At 34.5% G+C, this 14,797-nt stretch overlaps 1 protein-coding gene and 1 long non-coding RNA gene across 2 annotated transcripts in view; one reads left to right on the forward strand and one right to left on the reverse strand.

The window, feature by feature from the left end:
- Window positions 1-14,797, forward strand: part of mib1 (E3 ubiquitin-protein ligase mind bomb 1) — a 350,938-nt gene that overhangs the window by 13,556 nt on the left and 322,585 nt on the right. The gene's annotated exons all lie outside the window — the stretch shown is intronic.
- Window positions 1,568-1,930, reverse strand: LOC145733690 (uncharacterized). The gene is made up of 2 exons (XR_014179257.1): window positions 1,790-1,930; window positions 1,568-1,735 (listed from the first exon to the last, which is right to left on the reverse strand). It is a non-coding gene; the product is annotated as an uncharacterized LOC145733690 (long non-coding RNA).

The raw sequence follows: 14,797 nt of genomic DNA on the forward strand, positions 1-14,797 counted from the left end.
CAAAGGGCCGCTATTGGCTTCGTACAATGGTCGCTGTCGCTGTAAGACAGTAATTAATAGTGTCGCCCCAGTCACCTAATTTAATCTGGGATAAGCCGGACAATGGGCGTAGGATCTTGCAGGACGTTCGGCAGGTGTTGTTTGATGTTCGTATCGGATCGACGGCGGTTAAACCCCAGGTCGGGCATTCTAAATATTTGAACATCGGCATCGTTCATACCTGAGTATGTTGTTGCTGCATAGATCAAGTTGGTAGTAGACTTTATCTTCTTCTTTTTGTGCGTTATCCTCAGTTAACGTTGGTGATTACTATGCTTATATGATTTTATTTGCTGTCCGTTGTATTAGATTTTGCATCCACGATATTCGTCGTTTTTCAGAGCTAAAGTAGGCTACACTTCTGGTTTTGCATAACCTGTCCGAAGTATGAAAGTTTGCGTCCTTTAATTAGGTTTAAAACCTCGTTTTGTTGTTCTTTCATACACTGTAGGACGGCTTTGATGGTTACGTGGTAAATTCATGATATTCTAAGCATGCGTCTGTAGTATCACATCTCAAATGCTTCCAGACGTTTACATGCAACATCGGTCATAGTCCAAGTTTCTACCCCCTGAAGATGAGATTTACTCAAATCTCCCTCACCTCCTAGTTGCATGATAATATCATCATAACTGGCATCAGATTCACCCTGACCATTCATTCTAATAATCTAGTAAATAAAGAAAATTTAAATAAATAAGCTTGAATAAAAATTTTATAATAGGGATGCCAAGTTATTTTTAAGGTAAATAACTAAACCTATCTAACTTACTTTCTACCTAAAAATCCTGCTTCTAAATATATCATTGAAACTACAAATGTCTTTAATACAAAAAATTACAAACTACTTACAACTAATACTCTTCGTCAAAGAGTCCAAATTGTCCTAAATAAACCGTCAGTTGACCAATCTTCTTCTTTTCCGTTGAGGTGGATTTTTAACTGCAAAGGCTGTACCTCGGTAACAGCCGGGAGGCCTCCTCGGTTATCGATTTAACCACTTCTGGAATAGGTCCTCTAACAATCTGCTCCATGTCATAACGTGGACTAGACGGTACAATTGCTGGTAGCACTCGGTATTACACTCAGTAACTTCCGTTCCGGAAGGAAAAAGCTTTCTAAGATCCCCTGATCTTCAATAGTCTGATTTTTGCTCGAATTTTTTAGAAAACTCACTTTCCAGCTCTCATCAAAAGTCTCTCTTGACAATCAACAACCAAAAAACAAAAAAACCTTTTTTCCCACCTTCTACCTCCACGTACCACCTTTTTCACCTCCTTTGACATTACCTTTGACATCCTCATACATACAATCCTACTAAAACTAACTATAATGGTAAACACTTGACATCCCTACAAAAATGTACCTTTTCTATAAATTAAATAAATAAATTTTCTTTATTTTCTTGAAAAGAAAATCCTTATTTTCAAGACACCTCATATGTTAGTATTGAGAAATCGTAGCATTTCTCCAGCCTATATTTAAATTGCACAGCACGCTTCTCATCCAATTAAAAGCTTTTCTACTCTTCTCAATTCGGATCTTAATTTTATTTATTTGTTCCCATTTGTTGTTAAGAAATGTGTCCAGGTAGTTTATCGATGTAACTGGCCATCAATAGCTTGTTCATATTATCATAACCTTTGTTTTATTTGTGTTTAAGGGCATGTTGTTGATTTCGCAAACTTCTGTTACTCTGTAAAGCTTTGGTTAGTAAAAGCAATATTCCTTGCAATACCTTGGGACTTGCTATAATGTAATAATGACTTTTGACATTGAGATGTGGACTTCTAGCTGTCTCTCCATCTGTTTGGTGGTCTTCCAGGTGGACGAGTCTCTGCAGGTACCTTCTAGTACAATGCGTGGTAGTCTATTGTTGGTCATCCTCTTCACGTGGTTATTCGCTTCTTCTCTGCTTTCCCCATCTCACCACATCCTGACGTCGCATTGTGTTCTAATGTCCAGTGATTTTGGCGTAACATTTCTGTTGGCCTTGTTGGTATCCTTTCTCGCTTCTATAGCATATGTCATTATTGGCCTGAGACATAGTTTGTCAGGTCCCTTACCGGGTCTTGAGCGCTGGACATAAATATGCCCAGGTATCTAAATTGTATGACCTGTTCTATGGGTTTATTATTTATTACCAGCTTGCATCTCGTTGGTTCCCTAGTGATGGTCATGGTTTTCGTTTTACCTATGTCTCTATTGAGTTTCTGACTGATCTGGTAGAACTTAAATTACTGTCTCTGTAGGTCATTGATAGCCCTATTGTTTATTCTGTCCTTCAGTAGACCAATTCTGCGTAAAGATCAGGAGGTTCTAATAAAAATGGACCAAGGCTATCTTCCTGTCCAATTTTGTGAAACGCCTGAATGATCAACTGTTCGAAACTACAATTTTGACCAATTTGGGGTAAAGATTGACAGTTTTGACGTTAATAACAGTAGTCACGTGACACTACAGCTTATACGGTTATGTGATAACTATCAAAATAATTATATCACAATGATAACCATCAAGTTTTTACCGTTTTCTTAAAATGTGTTTTTTTCCGATCCGTACAGGGAAAAGGACACGCTTTCTAATAAGATCAAATTAGTTTTCAAAGTATTTTCATTTAGAAAGTGGAACTTTTTAAGCGGCTCGACGATTAGGAAGCCCTCTCTTGGTTATTACGGAGGATGAACATCGTCGCTTGAGTTATGCTATACGCGTGCTTAATAAGTTTTACTGGCCTTCCGGGGCTCATCTCTCTTCAAAACGCTGTTACTCGCTTTATTGCATACTTAGTAATTGTCATTGAGATTTCCAAGTTTTAATGAGAAAAGGTGCGTATGTCCGAACGGCAGTAAATCGTTTATCTTGACTATTTTAATGGATCAAAATGATGAATGATGTAAGTTTCAGGGTTGTACCCGTTTTCTCTTGGTTTTAACTAACGGTATCATAAAGGGGTTGTCATTAGTAAGACAACCCTAAATTTGCTAACTTTTATCTTTATGTAGTTAATTTTCCTTAAATCATTATTTGCGTGACTGAGTTTGTTGCCTTTTTACCACTTTGCTATTCTAACTTTATTATACAAGCTGTGTAACAACATTTCAAATTAAGAAAAAAACAAACTATGGGGCTCAAGCATCGAACAAAACAACCAAACTCAATTATTTTCCTTATTTTGCTCTTGACTCTATCGAATTGTGTGTTCTCTATTTGCAGTCTTTGTAGCGTTTGCCCCTTTAAGAATACTTGGAAAATGCGAAACTGTAGGGCTTTTGAGGGATTTCTTCGTTAATTTGTTTTTTCCCCACAATGTTGGTTAACCTAAAAAAATGTGTAGCTTTTAACAGTCATCGGAATATAAACCATTGTCTGCTAATGGGATATAAATAAATAAAAAAACTGAAAATAGAACAAAAGCTTTACTACACTTATTCGAGCGGATTTCGACGCACTATAATAAATTCATAGCTCTAAATTTCCACCGTTGAAGCTCTAAAACAATGGAATTTCCGAATATAATGCTTCCGTCCTTCTTTACAACTGATTTTCTCCATTTCACGTTCTATAGCTCAGGTGCGTTTGGGTATTAAATTTGCTAGAATAGGGCTCTTGCTGTCCTTAAATTTAAAGAATCTCCATGGGGAATAGTTCAGAACGACCCCTTAGGAAACTAAGTTCTTGGTCAAGTTAAGTTAGCTGTATTGAGCGATAGTTTATGCAATTCCTAGATTGACAAAATGACTTTCATTTTAGTTGTGACGGTTGTTATGAGGGGTTTAATAGTCGAAGAACCACTTTAAAATACTTGGATGAGAGTTTTCCAACGAATGCCAGATGAAGTCCTTTACTTCCACTAAACAATTAGGACAAATTAGGAAATTACTACCTGGATTTACCTTATTAATATTAATTACCTACATCCAGGTAGTGTATGTATAGATGAAAAGGCAGGCCCCCATTATGGTACACTAAACGAAATTCTGTTTTATCTGTATATTCTTGTTATTAGGTTTAATTACTTATTTTTAAAATTTACCTTATTATAACTCAGCTACAGATTTTCTTTTGATACTTGACCAAACAGAGTATAATAGAATCAAGTAATTGACACAATAGTAGATTTAGCTCAGCCTTCTCCTTTATATTCATCGAAAACTTCCCAGTTTTCTCATCACAAACTTTTCCAGAAGTAGAGAGAATTAATTAAATACGAACCCGTTTCTAGTTTGACGGCTTTTTGTCACGGTTATACTAGCGGCTAACCGGAAAATTAATTCTAGTTAGTTTGAGCAAAATATTACTGCCCCAGCGTAACATTTGCTCGATGAGCCGGATCTCACCTGACCTCTTTATCTGCATGAACAACTTTGTTTTGAAAAGTTTACATTTGCATGTCTGTTTAAACACGTATAAACTTGATTTTCTCACTTGGGCCAAATTAAGCGGGATTTATTTTAGTAAGCCGAGGCTGACCTGGTTGTGGATTAAATAAACGTCAAATGAGTAATTATTCCTTTCTGTCAGGAGACTGGTTATAGTTTAATGTTTAGGTCATTATTCTGACAACCCATGTAGATAAGCAGAATTTGTTTGATTTTTGCTCTAGAATCAATACTCAAACTTGATCTTCTTCTTAGGGTGCCCGTTACGAATATTGGCGATCATCATGGCGATCTTTGTCTGCAGCAATCCGGAACAGTTGTGTACATGTTTTATTGAACCAGATCCTGAGGTTCTTGAGCCACGATGTTCTGCGTCTTTCTGGTCCTCTTCGTCCAAAGTATTTTCCTTGTAAGATTGTCTGCAGCAGACCGTATCTTTGTTTGTTTTGCATGATATGACCTGGATATTCCAGTTTACGTGCTTTAATTATGTTCATCAGTTCCAGGTTTTTCTTCATTGTCTTTAGAACTTTCGGTCTTTTAACCTAGACATTTTCAGCATTCTCCTGTGTACATCATACATGATTTTCTCTTGTTGGTCTTATAAGATATACTTCCCTTATATCTTCCACAGCCTTCTGTATTCTGTTAATTGTCTGTTCAGTTACCAGTTGTTCCTCAATATCATTGATTTGTTTATTTAGATTTATTTCGACTTTTCTTTTCGTTTCCTGTTCTTTCAGAAGTATCATTTTATATATTTTGGGGGTCTTCGTAAGTACTTTTTTCATTCTGGTTTTGAACAGATCTACGAGTGGTACGTGGGCTGACTCTATGTCGGCTCCAGGATAGGTTTTAACAGACGTGCAGCTGTTACGGAATCTTCTATTCACGAGCAGATAGTCAATTTGGTTTCGTACTATTTTTTCTGGTTTATCTTGATCGTTGCTCTCTGCAAAAATTTCCAGTAGATCTCCCCGCTCATTTCTTTCCCCTAGTCCATGTCACTCCCAGCTTAGCATTGAAGTCTCCCATCGCAATGAGAAGTTCATGTTTAGGTATTTTCTCAATTACGGAGTTGATCGAGTCATAGAACTCTATAAACTCTGTCTTCTGGGACATAAACTTGATTTTAGTTGGAATGGCATTGATCTGAAGTAGCATAGTCCTTTCTGATATGGGGACAAAGTTCCCAATGCACTTGGCTATGTCAGAAGATATTATAGCCCCTACACCAGCTTATGTATTCCATCGGAACACAAACTTGATCTAAGGGACTGTAAAAATAAAAGGTTAATGGTAAACAAGAATTAGAATTCCAATATCATTATTCATGCTACTAAAAGAGCATATCTAAACTGGTCATCACGTCAATTTGATGAGCATAATCTGACAATGCTTAGTATTATGACACGAAAATTGTTGCCTGTTCACGTTTAGGTGACTTATAGCAGTCGAAACAACAACCAGGAAATTCTAACATAGAAATCCTTTTAAAACAAGTACTAAGGGCAGTTTCGAAGCGACAACAAAATACCCAAGTCGGAGCGGCCCACATGCTCGCCAGTCTATCGATTCGCATTATAATATTTCAGCAAACATCTGTTTCGGAAAATGTTCATTTTGGAGCATCTAATTGTAGGTGCATTGTATCCCGGCTGCATCTAATTTTCAACCTTTCCCAGATACCGTGTTTCTGAAAATCCATTTGCCTCTCTTTACTCCGGCAATTTCTGTTTCGAAATTACGACATTCGGATACTAGGAAATTACACTATGGGAATTACAACATAGGAGGCGGCATTAGAAAGTAATGAAACGACGCTGTTACCATCTAAGAACAATGGAATAGCTACCTTGGTGAAGACGATTTCGGGAGAGTGTTTAGTTTTCATCGCGATCATCTGAAAATCTTCCACGGTTAAAGTCAATATTTTTTCATTCTTCGACTGTGTATATCATCCTTAAATGTACGCTGTTCATTTTTCCCAGTTGTAAGTTATAGTCGAGTTTAAATAATGGTCGTTGACTTCAAACCCATAAATCGGTATACTGATTTAAGAACCCCCCGAATTTGTGGAAAAAGTAGCACATATATTTTCGACTTGAGTTTATCTCTGTACACATATATTACGGGATTACATTTCCGGGTATTTTAACGGTTTTGTCTATACACGTTTCAGTATACGGGCTTTTCGATTTCGCTGTTCCAAAGCGATATCTTTATCCCCTTAACAAGAAAAAAATCATTATTTTACGTATTCTTGCATCCACTGATATATAACGAAACAGGTTTATTGCTGATGTTGTACGGTCTGCTGAATGGATTAGATTTTTGTTTTAGGTAAATCCAATTTGGTTCTTTTTTTTAAAGTTTCCAATTTCACGTTGTTAGTAATGTTATTCTGCTAAGTGCAGATAAACATAAACTCAATAGAACACCTGACAATGGCTTTATATACGAGTATCTCTAATTTTGAAATTGAGCTAATATTTTAGTTTTTTTTGTCGCTTTTACATATACAGGGTGGTCCAGTTTTAAATGTCAATAATTCACCAATCCATAGCCAATTAAAAAATAAGTTGACATTCATTATGTCATTTTCCTGAAAAGTGTTTCCTAAGGAAAATACAATCCTTCAAATTTCTGTTTAAAAATCGTTTTTTTTGTCATAACTGTCAGACCGTTGGAGCAATATTGATCAAATTTGGAACAAGCACTTTATTACACGTTATTACGGTCAAAGACCCAAAACTAACTCAACCCAACTTAAAAATTGTCTTGGAAACTGAAAATTCACTTAAGAAGTTTAAAAAATGTTATTGTATCCAGTTTTCATAGTTTCCAGACAAACTAAAAGACTTTAGTTTTGAAAATTGAATTAGAAAAGATAAAAATTTCAGAAGCTTAAAAATTGTGTTTGTAACCAGTTTTCATGCAAATCGAGAGACTTTAATACTAAAAATTGACTTGTAGAATTTGTTACTACAAATTCATACATTTAAACCTTAAAAATTGACTTGAACCCCAAAATGTGACTGAACTAATGAAAAGTGACATCAGAAGCTTAAAATTTGCATTTGAAGTAAGTTTTCATAATTTGAAGACAAATTTCAATATTTTAGTCTTGAAAGTAATAAGTAATAATAATAACTAGTAATGTCATTGACATTAGATTCATGAAAATTGTCTTGAAAACGAACTTTTCGTGCTTTTTACTTTGCTTTTCATTTTCTTCGAATTCTGGACTAATTTTAGTGCTTCAAAACTGCTTTCAGCTTGGAAAATCGAGTTTCAAGACTATCTTCACCAAGTTATTGACATAGTAAACTTAAAAAACAATTTTTACATTCTTCATAGACTTAAAATGGCATTCCAAGCTTTGTCACTAAATCGACTTCTAGACACCTCAGTGCTAAAAATTCGGGTATTTCTTAATAAACTAGACTGTTTTTAGTGTTTTAAGGCTGTTTTCAGTGCTTTTTAAGACTGAAAAATCGAGTTTAAGACTATTTCCAAAAGTCAAGTTTCTTCAGTAATAAAAGTAAAAAATTTTGGTACCAAATGTTACAATAATAGTCTTGAGAACTAATTTTTAGAAATAAAATAGTCCGAAAATTTAATTTACTTCTAGACTTGTTGTCCAGTCCAGAAAATTGAGTTGTACACCAATTAAAGTCTTGAAAATATACTTTTGGACTCTCTTTAGTCCTAGTAAAGTCAGTTCTAGCATTAAAAGTCAACTTTTATATTATTTTTAGTAGTAAAAAATGAGTTTCATGCACAATACAATCTTTGTCTTGATTTTCGGCCTCTTTTTATTTCCTGAATGCCAGTTTCAGGCACTCAACCAGGATGGCAGTCTGAGAAAGCGAATCATAAGACCATTCCTAATAGTAAAAAAGTTTTTAGACTATTCAGTACAAATTTGGACTTTCACAAGTCTTGAATGTTCAAGTTCAAGTTTGAAACTATAAAACGATTTTTTAAATTGAAATTTGGAAGACTGTGTTTTCCTTAGGAAACGTTTTTCAGAAAAATGACATAATGCAAGTCAACTTATTTTTTGATTGGCTATCAAATGGTGAATTATTGACACTTAAAACTGGACTACCCTGTATAACCATCCTTTTATCTTTAATATGGCTTATTTTAAGTAACTCATCTCGTTTTAACCCATCAAATCGACCAATGTTATCAGTATTACTTTATGTAACAGATCATTATGAGCATTTTTCACAAACTTGTTCTTCTTGTATAACTTGGGATTTTTGGGAGCAAGTCCTTTGGATATTGCTATTGCAAATTTCTATATTTAATTCCATTTTTTTTTAAATCCCTGAAAAAGTTTCTCTTTTATCCCTTAAAAGTGCACTTTTAATCCATAAAGTATGGTCACAGTATACAGGGTGTCCGGAAAATACGTGTACAACGTTTGACGACAGACTCCTGACGTCAAAATATGTCGATCTAAGCCGACTTAGTTATATCCAAAATTGTCTCGTTTAGCCGGTAGAGGGCGTCAAAAATTTGTAAAAATATTGGTTTTTTACTAAATTACGTGAAAACCTGCTAATGGATTTTAATGAATTTTAGTATGTAGACTAATACTATAAAATGACGTTTTCTAGTAGTATAGTCACCGGCTGTAAATAAGTGGAAGTGTTATAAAAGTGATATAATACGTCAACATTTCTCCTCATTTTTTATATGAACGGCGTTATGACAACCCAGATATTTTTGTCGAGTGACCGGAAGTATTTTGAAGCTATTTTACCTCTTTAATATTTCCCGGTGGATGAGCTGTTTCGCCAGAAAAAAAAATTTACAATTACCTGCATACATCAAAGTAGGTATAATAAAGTTGAAATTATTTATTGTAAGAAACTAAGTAAACCAAAAACATTACTTAAGCAAATGTGTAAAATGACCGCCATCTTGCTGAATACACTTATCAATACTCTTTAAGAAATGAAATTGTACCCAATATTTTTACAAATTTTTGACGCCCTCTACCGGCTAAACGAGACAATTTTGGATATAACTAAGTCGGCTTAGATCGACATATTTTGACGTCAGGAGTCTGTCGTCAAACGTTGTACACGTATTTTCCGGACACCCTGTATAAATAGTCTATAGTTAGACTATTTATATACTGTGGTATGGTATTCTACTCGCATGTAATGGCTATTACTCATCTTCGGCTTGTGTCGCAGATTTCATCTTTGTGAGTAATTGCTATCAACCTATCGATTTTAATCATACAATAACTCACTCCATGCTAATAAAAGACTTCTGAGATTTGAAAAGCAGTGCCCAACATAAGGAAAGCAATCTTGAAAAGGGCACCTATACGACCAGTTCAAACTATTAAAGCCATTATCCCTTCTATTTTCCTTAAGAAAAATCGTGCCGATTCAACTTTTATAGGTTATTGCAGATGTTTTTCAATGCGAAAGGCATCGATAAGATCGAAATTGATTTCGGACTGGGCCTGTTCCACTGTTACTAACTCCTATAGAACTTTTCTTAGATAGATTAAAGTGATTTGTGACCAGCCATGAGTTGGAAAGTTGCTTTTATACGTAATCTACACTAAGCAGATTTCCATCAGAAAGAACAAAACAATAAAACTCAATAACCGAATAACAAACATTAATTTCAGGGCTAATGTTTAAAGCAAACCCGAAAATCCCGGTCAGAAATTGAACGGTCTCATTGGTATTCACCATTGGCAAACTTTTAGAGTAATTACAATGGAATAGAATTTGCGTAGGGCATTTGTTAATGTTTAATTAAAATTAGAGACTAGGAAGGCATAAATATCGCCACTATACTAGCCAGTAGAGGTAATGGTGCGCTTTTGATAATGATCTATCCGGTTAATTGCGAAATCAAATTGTTAACGATAATTTATAAGTGTGGTCCTGCTACTGTTTCGTAGTTTCTGGAAGTTTTAATGTTCATGATAAATTAATTAGTGCATTTTCTAGTAATTGTGAGTAATGAAGTTAAAAGTATTGCAATTGGTGGGTATATAATACTTCAAGACAATGTTTCTATTATTTGGTAGTCGGGATCTTTGTGCAGCAGCAATTTTTCTCACACATCTTCACTGTTATTTTATCATGGTTAATGCTTTTGTATTTTTCACGAGTTATCTACGACTGCATTGAAAGTAATATATCCTTCGTAGCAATAGCTTCTTTCTAGCTGCTTCGAATTATCTTCCTATATTAAAACTAACTTAAAAATAAAGAACGACGTCGACTGAAATAAATCAGGAGGAGATAACTCTTCGTGACAGGAGGAAAAAAGCCGAATTTAAATCTTGCAGAATTTATCCCCCGGATTACCCGACATCTTTTCTCAATGCATTTGTTAGATTGAGAGCGGAGACAGCTCAATTTCGTTATTTAATCTCTTTGGAGATGCTGTTGCATACAGCGGCTTTTAAGGTTATTGAATCAGCCTTAATGCGACTTTACCTGGAAATTTATAAGTGCTGACTGATATTGATTGGTTCTAGTAATTACCTGAAACCACATACTTAATTAGTGTCAAGACAGCTTTTTTTTGCAACTTAAACACCACTATATACAATTTATGTAGGTAAATTTAACAGTTCATGATAGCTTGGCACGAAACCGTACTAAACCGCCGAGCCGATAAATTACAGCTTCATTTGGGAAAATAAAATAAATCTCGAACAAAAGTGGTGTATAAATCAACGAAACAAAATCCAAACAACAGTCTCAGTTATACGGGCAGGAACCTTGCCTTGGGACACGGGAATATATGATAACAGGATTTGCTTAAAACGTGGATAGAGCAAAAATCCAGGTCGGGAAATACTTTGGGGAATTTCGGGGCAGCATGTTAGCCAAAATGGGAACTCACAATACCCAAAATTTAAACCTACTTAACCGATGTGTGTGTACGGCGTTCATTTTGACAAACGGTTATTTGCGAAACGGATACGGATTTTGTAGGTAAAAAACACTCTGGAAGAGTTATTGTTATTTATTGTAATAATTCAATAACAACAACATTTCAGAATCATCTCAGAGTTAAAATTTGAATCATATTATGAATTAACCCTCCAGTAATTAATTATACAGGGTGGTCCAGTTTTAAGTGTCAATAATTCACCATTTGATAGCTAATCAAAAAATAAGTTGACTTGCATTATGTCATTTTTCTGAAAAACGTTTCCTAAGGAAGATACAGTCCTCCAAATTTCAATTTAAAAAATCGTTTTATAGTTTAAAACTGAACATCCAAGACTTGTGAAAGACCAAATTTGTATTGAATAGTCTAAAAACTTTTTTACTATTAGGAATGGTCTTATGATTCGCTTTCTCAGACTGCCATCCTGGTTGAGTGTCTGAAACTAGCATTCAAGAACTAAAAAAAGTCCGGAAATCAAGACAAAGATTGTATTGTGCATGAAACTCATTTTTTACTACTAAAAATAATATAATAGTTGACTTTTAATGCTAGAACTGACTTTACTAGGACTAAAGAGAGTCCAAAAGTATATTTTCAAGACTTTGGTGTACAACTCAATTTTCTGGACTGGACAACAAGTCTAGAAGTAAATTAATTTTCGGACTATTTTATTTCTAAAAATTAGTTCTCAAGACTATTATTGTAGCATTTGGTATCAAAATTTTTTACTTTAATTACTGAAGAAACTTTACTTTTGCAAATAGTCTTAAACTCGATTTTTCAGTCTTAAAAAGCACTAAAAACAGTCTGAATTTCTTAGAGGTGCTACAATTTATTGCACCTATGAGTGTAGAAGTCAATTTAATAGTGAAGAAGCTTGAAATAACATTTTCAAGACTATAGTCAGTGGACACACAGGCTTTTAGGCCTGATAAGTCAAAAACTTTGTAAAGATAGTCTTGAAACTCGATTTGAGGCACTGAAAACAGCCTTAAAACACTAAAAACAGTCTAGTTTATTAAGAAATACCCGAATTTTTAGCACAGAGGTGTCTAGAAGTCGATTTAATAGTGACAAAGCTTGGAATGCCATTTTAAGTCTATGAAGAACGTAAAAATTGTTTTTTAAGTTTGCTATGTCAATAACTTGGTGAAGATAGTCTTGAAACTCGATTTTCCAAGCTGAAAGCAGTTTTGAAGCACTAAAAATACTCCAGAATTCGAAGAAAATGAAAAGCAAAGTAAAAAGCACGAAAAGTTCGTTTTCAAGACAATTTTCATGAATCTAATGTCAATGTCCTGCATCTAAGACTATTTTCAAGACTAAAATATTGAAATTTGTCTTCAAATTATGAAAACTTACTTCAAATGCAAATTTTAAGCTTCTGATGTCACTTTTCATTAGTTCAGTCACATTTTGGGGTTCCAGTCAATTTTTAAGGTTTAAATATATGAATTGGTTGTAACAAATTCTTGAAAAAGTAGTTTTTATGTCTACAAGTCAATTTTTAGTATTAAAGTCTCTCGATTTGCATGAAAACTGGTTACAAACACAATTTTTAAGCTTCTGAAATTTTTATCTTTTCTAATTCAATATTTAAAACTAAAGTCTTTTAGTTTGTCTGGAAACTATGAAAACTGGCTACAATAATATTTTTTAAACTTCTTAAGTGATTTTTCCGTTTCCAAGACAATTTTTAAGTTGGGTTGGGTTAGTTTTGGGTCTTTGACCGTAATAACGTGTAATAAAGTGCTTGTTCCAAATTTGATCAATATTGCTCCAACGGTCTGACAGTTATGACAAAAAAAAACGATTTTTTAAACAGAAATTTGAAGGACTGTATTTTCCTTACGAAGCACTTTTCAGGAAAATGACATAATGAATGTCAACTTATTTTTTAATTGGCTATGGATTGGTGAATTATTGACATTTAAAACTGGACCACCCTGTATTGACAAACATTTGCATGGTGTGAATCAAATTATTTAAATTTATTGACACGACTCTGGAGAGATATTTAATCAGTGACTTTGTTAAACGACCCTAAACCAGTGGTTCGCCCAGGGAAATCGCCATTTCCTTAATACGAAATTCCGCCTAGTTTCCAGGATAATATTGTTTTTCGAAACTTTACTCTCCTGTGCATTTAAATATTAATGTGGCCGCCGTTTTACGGTCGCGGACTCCCTAAAAGACTCTAAATTTGCTCTTCAAGTTGTTTTAGACGCTTAATGAATATTTGCTCAAACTATTTCACCTACGAAAGTTTCTACTGCGGAATTAAGTTCGTCACACTGAAAGGAAAGCTTATTTTGGCTCAGTTACTCTTAGTGGGCCTTATAGTGTAATTATAATCACAACAAACCATTTCAGATGTTAATTCTAGCAGGGTAAAAACGAAGTGTTTCTGCCCCAAACCAGAAACATAAGATATTCATTGTAAAGCATTTAAGCGCGGAACGAAGTCTTGTATCCCGAATGCATCTAATTTCGAGCATCTCTCCGGATATCCGGGGAAAACGGCGTTGCCTGTTTAATTTCTGGAATTTGTGTTTTGAAATTAAAGCCCCGGATTGTTCAAAATTATGATCAGCCGCCGCGTGTGAATATGCGGCTGGAATTAGATTATAGGAGGTTTGGTTCTCGTTCTGCCTTCCCGGATTATCTCGAGAACGTCTTGATTTATGTTCTACGTTCATGACGACTAGTTTTTCACCGAATATTAGATCAAATTCCAAATAGGAAAATTCAGTTGCGTCACAATCACCAGCAAAAAAACACCTGTCAAAACAGTCACGTGATCATGAAAATAGTTTGAACTTTGAAATTTCAGACAGTTGTAAAAGCGTCACGTGACGTTGATAATGCAGTTTTACCATAAAAATAGTTTGAACTGCAAAAATTTGCTAAATGAAACTTAGACAGTCGTAAAAGCTGAAATTGTAAAATACACGTTTCGTGACGTGGATATGCAATTCTGAGCATGCAACACTGTAATGGCTACTTGACATTTGTCAAAATTAGTCACGTAACGTTTAAAATGTAGTTTAAACGTTGAAAATTTGGTGAATTAAATTTATAGACAGTTGCAATAGTTGAAATTTTTAGAGACATGTCACGTGACTTTGATAATCCAATTTTTGAGCTTGCAACACTGTAAAGGCTACTTGTCTCATGTCAAAATTAGTCACGTGACCTTTAAAATGTAGTTTAAACGTTGAAAATTTGGTAAATGAAATTTATAGAGAGTTGGAATACTTGAAATTGTTAAAAACATGTCACGTGACTTTGATAATCCAATTTTTAAGCTTGCAACACTGTAAAGGTTGTCTGTAGACTAGTTGACATTTGTGAAAAACAGTTATGTGACCATAAAATTGTTTGAACTGCGAAAATTTGCTAAATGAAACTTCGACAGTTGTAAA

This window comes from Ips typographus, linkage group LG9 (assembly GCF_016097725.1).
Source record: "Ips typographus isolate SLU linkage group LG9, UJ_Ityp_2.0, whole genome shotgun sequence".
NCBI classification, from domain to species: Eukaryota; Metazoa; Arthropoda; class Insecta; order Coleoptera; family Curculionidae; genus Ips; species Ips typographus.